General features: G+C 45.3%; 1 protein-coding gene and 1 long non-coding RNA gene across 2 annotated transcripts in view; one reads left to right on the top strand and one right to left on the bottom strand.

Moving 5' to 3' along the window:
* Thsd4 (thrombospondin type 1 domain containing 4) overlaps positions 1–17,673 on the top strand; it is a 572,599-nt gene that overhangs the window by 493,424 nt on the left and 61,502 nt on the right. The window lies entirely within an intron of this gene.
* On the bottom strand, positions 437–9,048 carry LOC126507446 (uncharacterized). Its single transcript, XR_007593529.1, has 3 exons — positions 8,910–9,048; positions 5,534–5,914; positions 437–3,884 (listed from the first exon to the last, which is right to left on the bottom strand). It is a non-coding gene; the product is annotated as an uncharacterized lncRNA (long non-coding RNA).

Here is a 17,673-nt window from a genome sequence, read left to right as displayed (position 1 = left end):
TTGTCTGCCGGGGGAGCAGGCCCCTGCAGGTCTTCTGAACTGCTGTGGACCCCACAGCGGTCATCTCAGCCAGCGCCATCTGCATTTAGCCCATTTCCCTGCAGGCGAGAGAGCCTTGCTGGTGCCGTCTTCTGGAATCCGGGATATTTGTGTACCTGCCACTGTGCAGCATCCCAAGAATGGGTGCTTACCAATTTCTAATTCAGATAAGCATGTATAAATCAGTGAAGCAAGATTATAGGGGTGCCTGTTTTGTTTTCTGAGACAGGGTCTTGATCTGTAGCCCAGGCTGGCCTGTAAATCGTAATGTAATCCAGGCTGGTCTTCCTCCTACATGCGGGATTACAGTCATAAACCACCAAGCCTGGCCTAGGGTGTCATGTCTTCAAACACTTAATGAGCAGCAATAGACATTTTCTTTGTAATTATTCAATAATTTTATTGAACAGAACTTGTCTAGAACAAATCTATGCCAGGAAACATACTTATGGCTTTTTCTGTATAAAATCCTAGAACACTCTGGGAATAGCCTCAGTTTACAAATAAAACAGACATATAGGGGGTCAGAGAACTTGCCACGGTCATACAGCAAGGAAGAAGCAGAGCTGGGATTTAAACCAAGCAAGGGAGCTCAGGCACAGAAGTCTAACATGAGATAATACCCATGGGCCTCCTCTTCTCTACCACTGGTCGTGTGGCAGTCAGTGTCCGCCAGAAGTTTTTGACATACCATTCATTTTGTCGTTGTTTATGGTGTTGGTGGTCTACGTGTGTGTGTATGTGTGTGCACCTGCGTGTGTGTACACACATGATTACACATACCCATGAAGGCTAGAGGCCAGCCTCAGGTGTCATTCCTCAGGTGCCAGCACCTTGATTTTGAGCTCCCTAGCCTGGAGCTTGCAGAGTAAGCTAGACTGATTGGCTAGTAAGCCTTGAGGATCTGCCTGCTTCCACATCCTCAGCACTTGGGTTACACACATGAGCCATTGTATCCACTTTCTTATGTGGGTTCTAAGAATCAAACTCAGGTCCTAACATCTGCGCAGTCAACATCTTAAAATGACCGAGCCAGCTCTCCAGCAATCATTTTACCCGTGTCCCATCCCTACCTCCTCAAAAGCAGCCCAGACTAACTTCACTTAGTTTGATTGTCTGGGGTATAAAAGGATGGGCAGAAGTCTCTGAGGCAAGCCCAGTTAAAGCAGAAAACTGTTACCGTTTTCTCTGGCAAATCCAGGAGCCTCCAAAGTGGCAGGAAGCTAAGGTCCTCCGTGAGCGGTTTGTGTCATTTCACATCTTAAATGATGATCTCTGTTTCCGCCTTTCTCTGGTGCTTTTATAAGATCCCATCTCCACACACATCCTGCCTCCTCCGGTGGGAAATGTTCCTCGGGGGTTATTTGAAGTGTGGTTGTGTTTAGACACAACAGCAAACAACGCCAGTTTTTATTAGCTTTATGTTGTTTTCCGGAAATGTTCCCTCGCTATCGCTGGTCCCATTTTGTAATCAGTTTCAGGATCCTTAAAGGTACAATGGACATTCTTTGTGAACATCCACAGGGTATCTAAGTGGAAACCGACCAGACCCTTGCTCTTGCCATCCAGAGTATAGAATTTTGTCCTTAGACTTAAGAAGAGAACAGATACATCAAGGAAGGTGATTGACAGGTGTTCCTTCCTTTTGTCTCAGGGGGTTTGTCAGGGTATAAAACTTAATGGAAGATGGTGGGGAGGTGACTCAGTGTGTGAGCGTAGAGACTGGGGTTCAGATCCCCCAAATCCAGGCCGAGTCGGCATGTTGTGCTAGCTCTGTAATCCAGCTAAGCCCCAGCACTCATTCCTGAGGCAGAGACGCAGCTCCAAGTTCACCAGGAGACCCTACCTCGGGAAATAAAAGCATAAGCTGATGAAGAGGGATGCCCAGCGTCAAACTGTTACCCATGTGCACAGAGCCCCATGTGCGTTAACATGCATACAGACGCACAGATACACACAAACGTGGGATAGAAATCTCCCCTTCCCGTGAGAAGAATGAAGAGAAAGCAGAGGGAGAAAAGAAGTATCAAGAGTCCACAGGAGAGTGACTCGGGACGTCCATGTTGACTCCTTGTGCCTAGAAACCAGCGGAATTTTGACAAAGGCCTCATTCGCTAGTGCTACAGGCTGGTGTGTCGGCAGGAGAGGGGAGCAGGAGCAGGCTTTGGGGAAGGGGGCTCCAGGAGTCATGAACCTAAGCTTCCAGCCATAGCATTGATGTCACCCAGAATGCTCTAGATTTTCCTTCTGTTCTTAAAACTCAGGATACAATTAGCACACCATAGACTTCATCCTTTTGACAGCACCATGGTCGGGTGGTCTTTTTCTTATCCCAGGCCTTCTTTACCCGACTCCCTCAACTGTTCACAGCCTTCTGCTCTACCTATAGAGCCTCTGTTCAATGCTGTTTGCCTGAGATTGCTTGAGGCTCACACAGCCGTTGGCCCATAGGCACAGCTGTGATTTCTAGACCCCAAGGCCAGTTGTCATCGTTTAGCCATTGTCAGATGTGAAATCCACTATTGCACTTGTCTCAAGAAGACAGTAGGTGGGGGTCAGTGAGGTGGCTCCGCAGATAAAAGTTCTTGCTGATGGCTGGATTGGGCCCCCGAGACCCACATAACGGAAGGAGAGAATCAGCTCCCTCAAGTTGTCCTCTGACCTCCACACATCACACACATGTGCTTGGCCTGTGTGAATATCTGTGCACCAGTGGCACGCCTGGTGATGTCTGGTGCCCAAGGAGGCCAGAAGAGGACACTGTATCTCCTAAATACAGTGTGAGCCATGTATGGTCTCTGTGAATCAAACCCAGATCCTGAAGAACCAGCCAATGCTCTTAACCACTGGGTCATCTCGCCAGCCCATAATTATTTTTTAATTCCTTTTTTTAAAAAAAAAGGTTTTATTGTTACTTACAAAAGGTGCAATTTTAAAATTAGAGTATGAAAATTGAATAACAACATTTTTGAGACAAGATCTCATTATAGAACCCAGAATGATCTCAGACTTTAAATACTTCTGCTTTGGCCTCCAAGCGCTGGGATTAAAAGCATGTAACACCATTTCCAGCTTGGGAAATTAAAAATTTTAAAACAAGAACTACATAGAAGAGGGAGGCATAGCAACCAACAGGCCTTAGCTGAGACATCAGCAATTCTGGTGTATTAAACTTACCTCTGAGTTTAGCCTACAGACCTGGCCCACTGGCCCCTGGCCTGCTGCTGCTGCTGGCCCTTGCCTTTGTGTAGCTCACAGGAGGGCTGCCTCCCCGGAGCTGGGGGGAGCAGGCTGCCTTCACTTCACCATGCTCCTGTTTCCTTCAGTAAGCAACACGATAGAAACTGGGACGTTTAATGGCACACACATATGAGAAATGACACACGTTCATTTCATTTTTGGGTTGTAAAACCTAGGACACTCCAAGAGCGAGCTGCATTTTTATTAAAATCAAACAGTAAAAATGTCTTATGTCCTTCAAAGCTCAGCCTGTTTAGTCAGAACCAGACGTTGCAACTTTAGAACTGCTATCTGTTGTAAAGCTGTAAATTCTCCTTATTCTCGGACTTGCTATTTGGAGGAAAAACATCGAATCTGATGTTATTACAATGACTGGCAGTTTGTATGACTTACTTCTCCCTTAATAAGATGTTGTAAAATGATTTTAGCTGAAATATCAGAGTTTGGCGCAGTTGAATCGGTCCGGTTCGCTAATGCCGTTATGCAACAGTGCAGCTCTGGACATGAAAGCACAGCCCGCAGCGGCTGACTGCTCGGGGCATGCTCTACCTGCCAGCGACTTACACCGTTCAGAGGCTCTAGACTTGGACGGAGTTCTTGGAGATCTGCAAGATTTTAAAAACAAGCTGGTAATACAGTTCCCTTGAAACATGTTCTCGTGAAAGTTTAAAATAATAATAACGGGGGCTGGAGAGATGGCTCAGCGGTTAAAAGCACTGGCTGCCCTTGCGGAGGACCTGGGCCCAGTTCCCAGCACCCACATGGTGGCTCACAGCCATCCATAACTCCAGTTCCAGGGAATCCAGCTCTGTTGGCCACTGTGGATGCAAGGTATGTGCTCGGTACACTCTCATACGTGTAAACAAACTCATACACATAAAATAAAATGAACAAATCTTTAAAATAACGATGGTTAGCACCTAGCGCCTCAAGAACCATCATGAAGCATCTCTAATGTGCCGACTTTCTGTATGGGAAGGCTCAGAACGTTTGAAAGAATGTGACATCTTGGACTGGAGAGATGGCTCAGCCATGAAGGCCACATACTGCCCTTGTGGAGAACCTGAGTTCAGTTCCGGGTCCACGGCTTGCAGCTGCTGCAGTTCCAGCTCCAAGGGAACCTGTGCCTGCATTCACATGCATACACCCACATATAGATAACTAAAATAGCTTGAAAGGCAATCTTGTAAAAAACGCATATGATGCCTTATACATGTATGACGATCAATCCCAAGGATTTTTTTCATGGATGTTAGAAAAATGTCAAGCCATTAAGGAAACAGAAAGCAAAAAGGGTAAAATCCCCTCTTTGTACCAATCCTGCATTGGATCTGCCCCCTTCAAACGTACAGACATTGTGTATGTGTTTAACTTCCAGGTCCAGTACATTTCTTTGCATTTTTCTAGCTACTGGGGTTTTTTTTAACTTATTTTCACATTCTTATGAGTTTGCCAATTTTAAAATTGTTGGATTTTAATTTGCCAGTTTTAAAACTGAGGTTCTCTTGCTGCTTTTTAAAATGCACAGTTATGAGTAGTAACCGTTTTCTGTTTGTCTCTGTTGAAAATCTTAGCCTTTATCTTGCCTTTCAGCTCTGTGTGGTTTAGTCAGTACTCTGTGGTGCACATCTTTTGGCTTTATTTAGTCAGGTCTGTTGGTAGCTTTCGTGAAAGCTCGTAGGTGTTTGTATTACTGGGGAGGACCTGCCCACGGCCAGCATTATAAAGGCAGCCTTTAACAAATCACTACTCGCTAGCTCTATTTTATATTTAAATATTTAATTCTCTGGACTCAATCTTTGTGTGTGGTGTGAGGAAGGATTTGGCTTTATTTTACCAGATAGACAGTTTACTCAAAAGCATTTATCAAATTTCCTCTAATATGAACTATCGTCTATACCACATATTACATATGAACGTATATGGGTATACTTGTGGACCCTCGGTGTACATCCATCAATGTGTTGGTGTCTTCTACTTTAGAACCATAGTCTCTGCATTACTGTCATTGTATTTTTATTTATTTTCATTTTAATAATATTTTTACTCTTTGAAAATTCCATATATTTATATAATGTATAATGTTTGTGTCTGCCCACTACTACCTCCCTCCCATTTCCCTCAGTACCCCTGCCTCATCTCCATCCTAGCTTCATGTCCTTTTTATTTAATTTTTGTTATTATTAATAACCCCTGAGCCCAACTAATGCTGTACATGAGCCTGCAGCTCTTCACTGGAGCATAAACAACCTACCAGCATCCGCATCCACAAAGGAGAACGGCCAGCCATCAACAGACAGCTCCTTGGGGTCCTTCCTCGTCCATACTGAAATTTTGACTGGCTTGATGGTGTGTGGATAACCACAGCTGCTGTGAGCTGACCTGTGCAACAGCCGGGTCATCTCCAGAAGTCAGCCATTCACAGCTCTCTTTTCCATCCACAGGTTCTCTTGTTCTTTCTGCCCGCCATTTCCATAAAGTTCCTAGCGTCTCCGGTGGCGGAAGGTTGATACAGATCCAATGCCAAATGCTCAGGGTTATTTGTTCTCAGCATTTTGACCAGTTATGAACCTCTGCCTTAACCACTACCCACTTCAAAGAAGCTCATCTCGCCAAAGTTGAGAACAGTACAGATCTGTAGGTACAAACATAAATGTTTAGAGTGTAGTTTGGCAGTATGACCATTTAGCGAAACAATAGGCATATGATTTCCTCAATCACGGGCTTTGACCAAACTTACAATACCAGACATGAAATCCTCCCTGTGGCTCATATCCAATCAGAATGTGATTGGTTACCCCCAGAGCCTCATGCCACCATTGCCCCAGTGGGCACATCTTGCTAACAGCTCCCTGTTGGGTCCAAGGCAGGTCCATACAGAATCCAGCACTGAGTAGGCATACAGAATCCAGCACTGAGTAGGCTCGCTGGTATTTTTTCTCTCCCAGGAGCCTGCATACACCTTCTGGAACTATATAAACTATCCTTTATGGAATGGGTTTCCTAATCAGTTCGGGGTTGACTTCTCTGTGTCCTATATCCGAGGTCAGTGATGTCTTCAGTGATAGGGTCTTATCATCTAGGTATGGCAGACAGCAAATAGCAACAGCAGTACTCTGTGATCTTTGGGGTGTCCCTGGGGTTTGCCTAGCCAATAACGTGGGAAGATAACCTGTCTGGCAGTGGGATTTTCTGATAACCCATGTCTTCTTCGAAGAACATCATTCACCCATCCCTGGTACTCTGTTTAAACACTTCTTTTAAATAAATGCATTTTAAATTAGCTTCCAAACTGGTTGCTTTCTACATAAGGCCTTTCTTCCTGTAGCCTTAGTCTTCTCTGACCTACTCCCTGCCTCTGCTCTCCCCATCCCTACTTAAACTTTCTTTCCTCTCAATTATTTCCCGCCCTCCTTTGGTGACTGTTGTTATTCTGTGGTGAGTTTCATGCTTGTGGGTCACCTCTCTTCCCCTCCTTAATTCCTTGCTTGATCGCCTTGGTTTTGCCTTAAATATCCTTGTGTGTTTTCATGCATTTGTTCTTCCAAACGCACTGGAAAGGTATTTCGTCAAAATCCACAAAACCCATTGGGATCCTACCTGGAATTGCTGTAAGCGAGTGGTAAATGTATAGGTTAATTTGAGGTAGAAGAGGGGCATGTTCAAGGTGTTGAGTCTTTTGATTCCGAAATATGGTCTAAATCCTGGATCATGAGGTTTAATTGGGTTTCTTTCTGTCGACTCTGTCAGCTTTATTAGGTATATCTTTAAGTATTTTACAGTTTTTGTTGGTTGGATATGTGCCATCTTTCTCTCTGCTATGTCACTGATTAAATATGTTGGCGCATGCGTGGGGTGGGGGGGGACTATAAAAACAACTAGAAAAAAAACAAAGGAACCATTAAAATGAGTTTAAGTGGTGGCTTTAAAAGATGATAATCAGGGGCTGAAGAGATGGCTCAGTGGTTAAGAGCACCATTGCTCTTCCAGGGGAACCAGGCTCAGTTCCCAGCATCCACATGGTGGTTCACAACCCTCTGTAACTCCAGTTCCAGGAATCCAGCACCCTCTCCTGGCTGCCACAGGCACTGCAGACATGTGGTACATGCCAGTAAAACATCCGTACTCATAAAATTCATCTTAAAACATATACCTAAGAGGGCTGAAGAGATGGCTCAGAAGTTAAGAGCACTGGCTGCTCTTCCAGAGGTCCTGAGTTCAATTCCCAGTAACCACATGGTGGCTCACAACCATCTATGATGAAATCTGGCGCCCTCTTCTGAAGGCAGAATGCTGTATACATAATAAATAAATAAATCTTTTTTTAAAAAATATATATATATACCTAAGGTACCATCACGATTACTTTCCAGTGACTCATTGTGAATTTTTAGCTTCCAGACCAAGCCCCCTCTTTTAGCTCACAAGAGGGGCTTCACTGAGCTGGTTGGCAGGGGCCTCTGGTTTGCTAGCTCTCAGCCCAGCAATGGAACTCTCAACTGAAAAATCTTCTCTGAGCCTACCCTTCTGGCACTTGGAGTCCTTACTGCATGGCAGAAGAATAAAGGAAGGAAAGTAAAAACAAAGAAAGGAGGCTTTTTCTTGGGATTTTTCACAGGCCTTTGACCATTTCCCCCACGTGGGCACTTACAGTTTTTATTGCCATTTCTCTGTGAGGCCACTCACTCCTTGATGACAAACAGCCCAGCCTTGGACATTCCTTCTCTCAAGTCCACAAAATGGACTAGGAGCTGGGGTGAGAAGTGAGCCTCAGAAATAAAGGTGGGATGGGGGCTTCAAGGACATGCAGATTGTGTGTGGGACATTCGGGGGTCTCAGTGCCCATCCTGGACCTCACTTATGATGTGGAGGTCCTATTATATATTAGACTGTTGGAATTCTGTGTCCCCACCTCCTTCATTTCATCCTCACAGTGCTCATTTCTGGTGGTGTTCTAGTTCCTTTCTGTTGCTGCTATAAAACATTCTGACCAAAAGCAGCTATTGGGAAGGGAGTATTTCTGTTTACAGATCATAGTTTAGTATTGAGGAGAGTCACGTGGGAACCAGCAATGACTTGAAGCAGAAACTATGAAGGAGCACTGCTTGCTGGCTTGCCCACAGGCAAGCCCCAGGCCCATGTTTACCTAGCTTTCTTACATATCCAAGGGCCACCTGTCCAGGGAATGGTGCCACCCACAGTTGGCTGGGCCTTCCCACATCAATTATCAATAAAGACAATCCTCCACAGACAGGCCCACAGGCTAAACTGATCTGGGCATTCCTCTGACCTGGGCCTGGTCAATTAAGCTAGGCCTATTGGCCCATATGCCCTAGGGGGTCCTGCTGTCACACACACACACACACACACACACACACACACACACACACACACCCCGGTGCTGAGGATAGCAAACACTCAGCACTGTGCCCAGCTTTTCACAGGACTGCTGTGGATCAAACTTCAGTGTTTGTACTCACACAGGAACCACTTGCTGACTGCTCTCCCCTCAGCCCCAGACACTGTGCCCTTGAAAGAGTGTCTAAGCAGGTGCTGTAACAGACTCCAGCCCTCTCCTCTTAGACGTCAGAGCCACATGCTGAAATGGACTTGGTGGCCCCCCTAGTTACCTGTGACAGTTCGTGACAACCCCAGGAGGCCGTCAAATCACAAGCGCCTCACCGCGATGCCCTGATGGCTGTCCGTTCCTCATCTTTCTGGAAGATGAGCAAAGTGATTGTGAAATTTTTTGGTTTTGTTTTTCTTAATATGGACTCTGCTCTTACCTCCTCTTCAAGATAAACTTGTATGATTGCTGTACAAAATCCAATGTTTGCAAAACAAATACCCCATGCCAGGGAGACCGTGCCCTCCTGCTGTGGTTTGGAGAGAGAGAGCTCCTGTGTCCCTACCTCTGTTTGCAGCGGCTCGCTTTTCTCTTTCCCAGTCCCTCTGCCCTTGACAAGCTTTCAGATATGCTGGAACAAAATGAAGTCACCCTGGCTGCGTCCTTAGGCTCATCTTCTTTCCACGTTTTCTGCTGTGAAGTTAACACTTCTACCCTGGAAATGTTTGTTTGTTTTATACTTGTCTTATAGGGAGGAATTAAACTATAGTTTGTTTCTGCTTTAAACTGCATTGTCTGTCTCCAAAATATGCAAAGCTTTGATACCAAGGAAAACATCACCTTGAATTCAGAAAGTAGCCCCTGAGTCAGCTGGGACTTGGGGGGTTTGTTTGTTCGTTTGGTGTCGGTTTTTGAAACAGGATCTCACGATTTAGTCCTGGCTTGCCTGGAATTCATTTTGTAGACAAGGCTGGTCTTGAACTCACAGAAATTCACCTGCCTCTGCTTCCAAAGTGCTGGGGTTAAAGACATATGTCCCTACAACCAGCCTGTTCTTGGGTTTCCAAGGGGAGAGATTTGACACCTTCAACCCAGTAAGAACATTATTTCCCCTCCCTGAGCCTCCAGACAGCATCTTTCAGGGTTGCCAGTCATACTCTAGGCTCCTCCTACCTGGATATAGACTAGATCAGGATCCCTATTGGTGAGTCAGAACAGGGCAGATAACATTGATTCTAAAATCCATCCATAACCCACTTGCAAATGTGCTTCAGTCTTCCCTCTTTGAGTCAAACTCTGCCTTTCTGTGGCATGTTGGATCCTTGAGAAACTGCTTAAGGCTATTTATGCTAAAGCCCAGGAAGAAATGGCTCACACAAGTATAAGCAGCACTCAGTGAACATGGTTGAATTCAGGAGAATTGACACCCGAGGAAAACAACTTTGAAGTTGTCTTACCTCCAGCTGCAGGCAACTGGACACCCATCCAAGTCGCTGCTCTCAGTTGGTCCTCCCTTGCCTTCTCTGAGAGTCAGAGCTTAGAAACAGGGGCTCTGCCTGAGATTACTCCCCCCCCCCCCCGCCCATTCTCCAGGTCTTGCCTTTCCACCAGCAGTCAAGGCAATTTAACCATCTTCCCTAAGCGGAGCACTCATGGATTCTGCTCTCCTAGATCTTTAGATCTCTGAAGTGGGCTCAGATGATTATTTTCTTTGTTTTTAAGAAGATTTTATTCTGTTTTTCAATTGGGGTGGGGACGATATGTATTGAGGGCAGCGCCTGAGGAGGGCATCAGATCCCCTGGAGGTAGAGTGACAGGTGGTTGTTAAGCACCCACATAGGTGCTGGAAACCAAACCCGGGTCGTATGTGAGGACAGTACACATTCTTAACCCCTGTGCATCCTCCGGCCTGGACTCTTCCTGGATTAGCTCTTGCCCCGCTGTTTTAGCATCTGCAGCTCTTATAATGACTTCACCTAGCCCTGCCCATCAACTTCCTTTACCACCTTGAGGCACTTCCGTATTTGTTAGCTTGGGGAGCACAATGTGCCATCTTGTCCAGGTTTTAGATTTCCTTCATTGTCTCATATTCAAGTCATCTGAATCAGAAACGTTTTCCTTTAAGTAAAACGCTGCTAGTTGTCTGATTTTGATACCTGTGTAAAACAACATTAATCTAAAAAAAAATCCAATGGCTACATATAAGCACTTGCCAAGTACAGCACATTACAAGGCAATACGTTTACAGTCTGCCTGGAACTCCTTTAATGACGCAGAAGTCATTTTTCCACTTCTTGTACTGAAACAAGGCAGTCCAGGGAGGCACCGTAAGAGAGGTAGCCTTTGAACTAGGCTTTTTAGAAAGTGTTGGCATCCTTTGTTGTTGGTTGTTTGGGTCTCTCTCTCTCTCTCTCTCTCTCTCTCTCTCTCTCTCTCTCTCTCTCTCTCTCTCTCTCTCTCTCTCTCTCTCTCTCTCTCTCTCTTGGGTTCTTTTGGGGCCTGCCATCCAGCTCCCAAATGAATATATGGAGGTTTATTATTTCTTATGAATGCCTGGCCTTAGCTTGGCTTGTTTCTAGCCAGCTTTTCTTAAATTATCCCGACTACCTGCCTCTGGGATTTTTCCTTTTCTTACTTCTGTATATCTTGTTTCACTCTTATTCTGTGGCTGACTGGCTGGGTGCCTGGGTGCCTGGGTGGCTGGCCCCTAGCATTGTCCTCTCCTCCTTTTCTTGCTCCTTCTTCTTGCTCTTTTCTCCTTCTGTTTATTCTCTCTGCCTGCCAGGCCCACTAATCCTTTGTCCTACTTTGCTATTGGCCATTCAGTTCTTTATTAGACTAATCAGGTGTTTTAGACAGACAAAAGTAACACAACTTCACAGAGTTAAACAAATGCAACATAAAAGAATGCAACACATCTTTGCATCATTAAGCAAATGTTCCACAGCATAAACAAATGTAACACATCTTCAAATAATAGTCCACAACAATCCTTACTGTTTTGTTTTGTTTTTGGAATGACATAGGGTAAATACATGAATCTGTTCAGGCCAGTGGGTCTCTGCTGCAGCTACTCCCCTGTAAAGTGAGGAAGCAGCTATAGGCAATGAGAGGATGGTTTACAGCCACACCACCCTGAACTTCTCTGATTTTTTGAAATTAAGCAGGGTTGTACCTGGTTAGTACTTGGATGGGAGACAAGATGAGAATGGCCAGGCATGGCTGTGCTCTGGAACAACTCCATCTATAAGCGATGCTTTCATCTCTGCGTTTGGTGTCCATGCTGTAGTCTGCCAACCCATCTTAGAGGATGTGTGGGCTTTGTCAGACGTGGGGAGAAGAGTGTGTCTGCCTGAAGCCACAGCATGGGCTGCAGTGTGGAGGAGGAGGCATGTGAGTGACCATTCTATAGACATGGTTCTTATACCAAATGGGTATAATGAAGACCTCTGAGACTACAGCTATAGGAAACAAGCAGGCTTCCAACTACAGAAGACATCACCCCAAATTACATCCTGTCGGTCAAGTCTTTGCCCAGTGTCAAGCCACTGGAGATGGTGACTAGAACTGGGTATAACAGGATTGTACCCGACCCCGGAAGGCAGTGTTAACCATGATAGAAGAAAGGGCCAACAGGCAGTTACTACTGTGGAAAAACCAGGTCCATAGCAAGAGTGTGAGGAAGAAGTGTCTAGCAACCAAAGATGGCAATATATGGATTTAGTGAATCCAAGTAATAAATTTACCCGTCAATAAATTTGTTTATGGGTTTAAGATTTTAATAAGTGCATGTAGTGTCTACTAAAGAAGAAAGCCACGCTGTACCACAAAGTAACTACTTCAGGGGAGTGACAAGCTGAGCTGCACTTGACATCTTAAGAAGCTAAAGAAAGAGAAGAGTCAGATGGGGCATTTTGGAATCTTGGTGGACATAAGAGAGGTCTGAGCTGTGTTTGGAAGAGACTGAACCCGTTCCTTGTCTCGGAAGCAGCACATCAGAGCCTAACCCATTGCTCTTTACTTGGTGGTGTGCTTTGAACTGCCAAAGTTAATAGGCATTGAGACCTTCGCCCCAGGGGAAGGCATGACCCTAGCAGTGGGTTCTCAGCAGGCAGCATGGCCCCACCCTATCCTATACCCATGCTCTAAGTTGAATTCCTCTGTTAAAGAAGAATCACAGGCTGGTTGTTTCTAGAACTGGCTCAAGAATTCCAGGCCAATATTAACCCTAATGCTACCTTCTAATTAATTGGATGGAAAATTGATCATCAAACAAGGGAAGATCTAGTCAGCTGACTTACATGGGTTCTGGGGATCAGAACTTCAGTTTTCATGCCTACACAGCAAACATTTACCCGTAGGTCCACTTTCCCAGCCAATGATGGTTGGTATTTGTGTGTGTCATGTCTGTGTGTCATGTTTGTATGTGTGTATGTGTGTAGAGGCCAGCGGTCTGTACCAGGTGTTTTCTTTATTTTCTCTATACCTGATCCCTGATCCCATTTGAGGTAGCATCTCTCACTGAACCTGGAGCTCACCAATTCCTCTACACCAGCTGGTCATCAGGTCACCAAAACCTCCTGTCTTTGCCTCTCAGAGCTGAGATTACAGTTGCTCACCTCTCTCCCTCTCCTTCTCCTTCTCTTTCTCTCGCTCTCTCCTTCCTATGTGTAAATGAAAAACTCTATCAGCCAGCTTCCTGACTCTGCCACCATGCCATGTCTTCTTCATCTCATGCCTTCTCCATGCCATGTCTTCTCCAGCTCATGCCATCACATCATACATCATGTACTTAACACCCACATTATACATATTACACACATAGAGAGCACACACATCATACACATTACACAAATGCATGTATACATCACATATATCATACACATAACACATACATTATACATGTCACATATCTATACATAGACACACATGATACACCTAGCACACATCATATATATAACACAACTGCATCACATATATCACACATATATATACATACACATATATCACACACATAATATACATATACACACTAACAAATTTTTGAAGACCAGATCTTGGGTACTACTGTGTGTTTTTCTCTTAAGATTTTTGTCTTGGCTGGATATAGTAATACACTCTGTAATCCCATCTCTACATTCATGAGAAAATGAGGGAGAAGGGGGAAAATAATACCTTAATGTTATAATAAAACAAATATGAGCTCATGGGCCTTTGAAGAGGTCTTGGGGAACATACTCTTTGAAGCACCATTCCACATCAGTGGAAACCTGTATATTTGTATGGCTTTATTTTCAGATAAGGTCTTATTTAATACAGAATTGCAAAAAGGACTGAAGAGACAGCTCAGTGCTTGAGAGCAGTTGTTCTTGCAGAGGACCTGGGTTTGGCTCCCAGCATCCACATTGGAGTTCACAGCTACTCCAGGTCCAGGGAATTCAACACCCTCTTCTGGACTCCACAGGCACAGTACACACATGGTGCACATATATACACTCAGAAAAAAACCAATACATAAAAAAGTATGAACTGCCACTTAGACAGTTAAACCTGGGATGGTGACTCAGAGAGTAGAGTGTGCTCGCTGCACAAGCATGAGGCCCTCGGTGTAGCTCTCCAGCGCCCACATGGCAAGTTTAGAAAACAGGACAGTTCTGGGGAGGTAGAGAGAGGAGAATCCCAGAAGCTTGCTAGTCAGTAAGCTGCAGCTGCAACAAGAGACCCTGTCTCAAAAAGAGAGTAAGACACCGACATCAACTCCTGGCCTATATGGCATACATGCACGTGTGCACGTCCACACCCACACACACACCCGCACACACACACATGGCTAAGCACACAAGTTAAGCTTTTAAACAAGCATCTCCAACTCATCTGTAATGCCCAACCATCTGCAAACCACAAGGGTAATTATACCTGTGTGCACTGTACGCCTCCTCTGTCACCCTGTCTGTACCTGTGTGCACTGTACGCCTCCTCTGTCACCTGCTCCATTATTCTTTTGTTCAGCAGGTATTTACTGAGTCTGCCATGAGCGTAGTCTGTTTGAGGCCACAGCTAAGGCTTCCGTGTCAGCTGTGTTCATTTCGTTCACGTATGTTCATACGTATTCCACTTCCTAACTGGGTCTACATTCCTCTTTCCTTAAACAGCTCCTCTGAGCACAAGCTTGATTTCCCACACCGTTCCCAACTGGATGTTCTGTATGCAGTAGAGATTTAGCACATGATTCTGATTTAGTGGCTGGTAGGAGACCTTTATAATTCAGTCGTCTGTGTGAAACCATATCCAGAATGCTTCCCCTGACTCCCTGCTGGTTCTCCCAGGTGGCAAAAACCCTGTTTCCCTTTCTGCCTTTAAGTGCCTGCATGGAATTAGTCTCTCGGGGACCCAGCCTTCACCCTAAGGATGAGCGCATTTGCATGCTTGAATGAAGTCATCCTGAGGTAATGTTCTGAATGGCATCCTAATTTTTCAAGAGACTCCGCGTTACATTTGATTCATAAAACTGAAAAGTAAAATGTCAACGTGTAAAACTGTCAGTCCAGGCCGTAAAACCTTTTCCCAAAACCCTTATAGTCAGTCCCAGCCCAGATGACAAGCTTATTAGCAGAAATAATGAAGCGGGGGGTGGGGAGGAAGGGAAATTAAAACCTTCATAATTAAAAATAACATTCTTCTGTTAACTTACCTGTTGAGTATTTTTTTTTTCCTTTTTGTGAGCTGCCTATAAATTTTTAAAGGCTGCTTTGGAGAGTGAACTGCTAACATCTTGGAGTGATTACCCCTGCCAGTTTTTCTTTGTTCTTCCCGTTTGATTTGGTGTCGTGTCATTCACGCTGACATTCCATCCCCAATTCCGACCGTTGTTACAGAATCATGTGCAGTTCCCATCTTCCTGCCCCTCGCCATCTTTTGTCCATTCGGCTGGCAGGCAAGCGCTGGGCTCACACCATGAGACTCCATCCATAGCGACCCACTGAACTCCTGTCTCCTTCCCCTTGAGTGAGTGTCAGATAGACACGTTTTCCCTATCTGAATTTCAGATCTTCTGAGGCCCTGTAGGTATGGAGACTCCTAGCAAGTTCCTTAAGCAGCAGGGCAACTGCGCTTTCAGAGGTACCATCATTGGAGACCCAGGGACCTGGCCACAGGGTTTGAATTCTGCAATTGCTACTTAGTGCCTGTGGCTCTTAGGCATCTTCCTTGAAGACTGCGGAGCTCCTCCCTTTCACATATGCAGTGGGTTATGGATGGCTTAGGGTCTGTGGGATAGCGCAGTGTCTGCATGCAGTTGAGTCTCTGCACAGCTGCTTTTACTGATGAGGAGGTTAGGCGCACCCCTGCTCACCTTCTTGGGAAAGTCTGGTCCTAGAGAGTGGAAGATTGGCAGTCTCTTTCCCCGTTAGCACGAGACAGAATAGAGCTGAAGCTTCCTAGAGTCTTGATGACTACAAGGCTCAGGTGAGCTCCTGGGAGCTAGACACAGTGAGCACAAGAAGCTTTGGAATAACCTATCCATAGGCCAATAAAAATAAAACAGAAGTCAAGATCCCCAGGGGCTAAGCCTCAATCACAGAACAACAGTCTGGTAGGGTGGGGTGGGGCAAATTTCCAGCGGGGACGTTGACTGAGGATAACAAGTAGTGACCTGCATTCTTGATACCAGTAGCCAGCACCCCCTAGACTACCCTCCCAAAGGATTACAAAATACCAGGGCATTGGTGTGTACCAATGAGTGTTCCAGATATCCAGGCACACACTGATGAAGGAACCACACTGGATGTGCACATACAAATGGCCACGCTTATTAGTCTCAGTTGAGTTGCTACTCCGCATCTGTAAACTGCAGAAATGATACTCTCCAAGCCGTTCTTCAACATGCTTCGTCCCGCTCTGCATTCTGTTGTTGGATGCCAAGGTGATTTGACTAGAGAAAGGCTGTATTTTCGGACAGGACACAGTTTCTTGTAGATCCTTTTCATTAACTAGGTTTTAAGATTCTGATCTGCAGGACACCGAGAGTTGAAGGTCAAAACTCAGCCACAGTGAACTCAGTTCAGCCACAAAAATCTAATGCCCCAACTGGTCAACCTTCTATCCCCTCTCTGTGCTGGCTGTGAGGGGAAATAACCAGATGTCTGAGTCCAAGAGTCACTCTGATATGTGAAGACATTTTTAGGGAAGCAGCAGGAGCAAGGAGAGAGGCAGTGGTGACAGCTGATGTGCTCTGATGCTGGCTAGCTATATTGCTGTCTATATTGCTGGCAGTAAGACCCTCTGCTGTGCACCCATTCTCGTGTTCCCGTAAAAAGCGGCTGGATATTCAATGCCTAAAATTACCTTCTACACAGTTAAACTCTGCTTATAAGTCATCTTCCTGGAGTTGTCATCCCATAAAACGTGCCATTACAGAAAGAATAATCACCCAAAAGGGAGTCGGGGTTGTTTCTGAACCAACAATGCACATGACTTCATGGTTTCTTCTAAAAAGAAAAGTGAACATCTTAGGTTTCCTGCCATGGTTCTGTGTGGTTGGTAATAAATTTGTTTGGAGACTGCATAAGCTCTGATGCTAACTCACTACTGATTTCAGGATGTGAGGAAAGAGGGAAACCTGGGGTATGGGAGAAGAAAATCAGAGACACTCCCTAGTGGATACCACTGCTGCCCATGTGGGGAAGTTCCCTCACCAGGAAACACACCTGGGTGGTACAAGGAGGGCCACTTCTCAGGAAACACTTCCTTTGGTCCACTGACAGCAAAGATCTGAAGAAGAGGGCTGGAGAGATGGCTCAGTGATGGCCAGTGCTTATTGTGCAATTATGAGGACCAGAGTTCAGATCCCAGCACCCACGTAGCAAGCCAGACATCTCTCAAATGCCTGTAACTCCAGTGCTGATGAATATGGTGCCTTCTTCTGGCCTCCTTGTTTGCAAGATGCTCATACCCACATACACACATGAACACACAGACACTTTAAAAAAAAAGTCTGTTTTTTAAAATTCTGAGTAGCTGAAGAGATAGCTCAGAGGCTAAGAGTGCTG

The sequence above is a fragment of the Alexandromys fortis genome, unplaced genomic scaffold (genome assembly GCF_014885135.2).
Source record: "Alexandromys fortis isolate MF-2015 unplaced genomic scaffold, M_Fortis_MF-2015_v1.1 scaffold_70, whole genome shotgun sequence".
In the NCBI taxonomy this organism is placed as follows: domain Eukaryota; kingdom Metazoa; phylum Chordata; class Mammalia; order Rodentia; family Cricetidae; genus Alexandromys; species Alexandromys fortis.
Note: the sequence above shows the minus strand (reverse complement) of the source record. Positions and strands in the feature narration are given on the sequence as shown.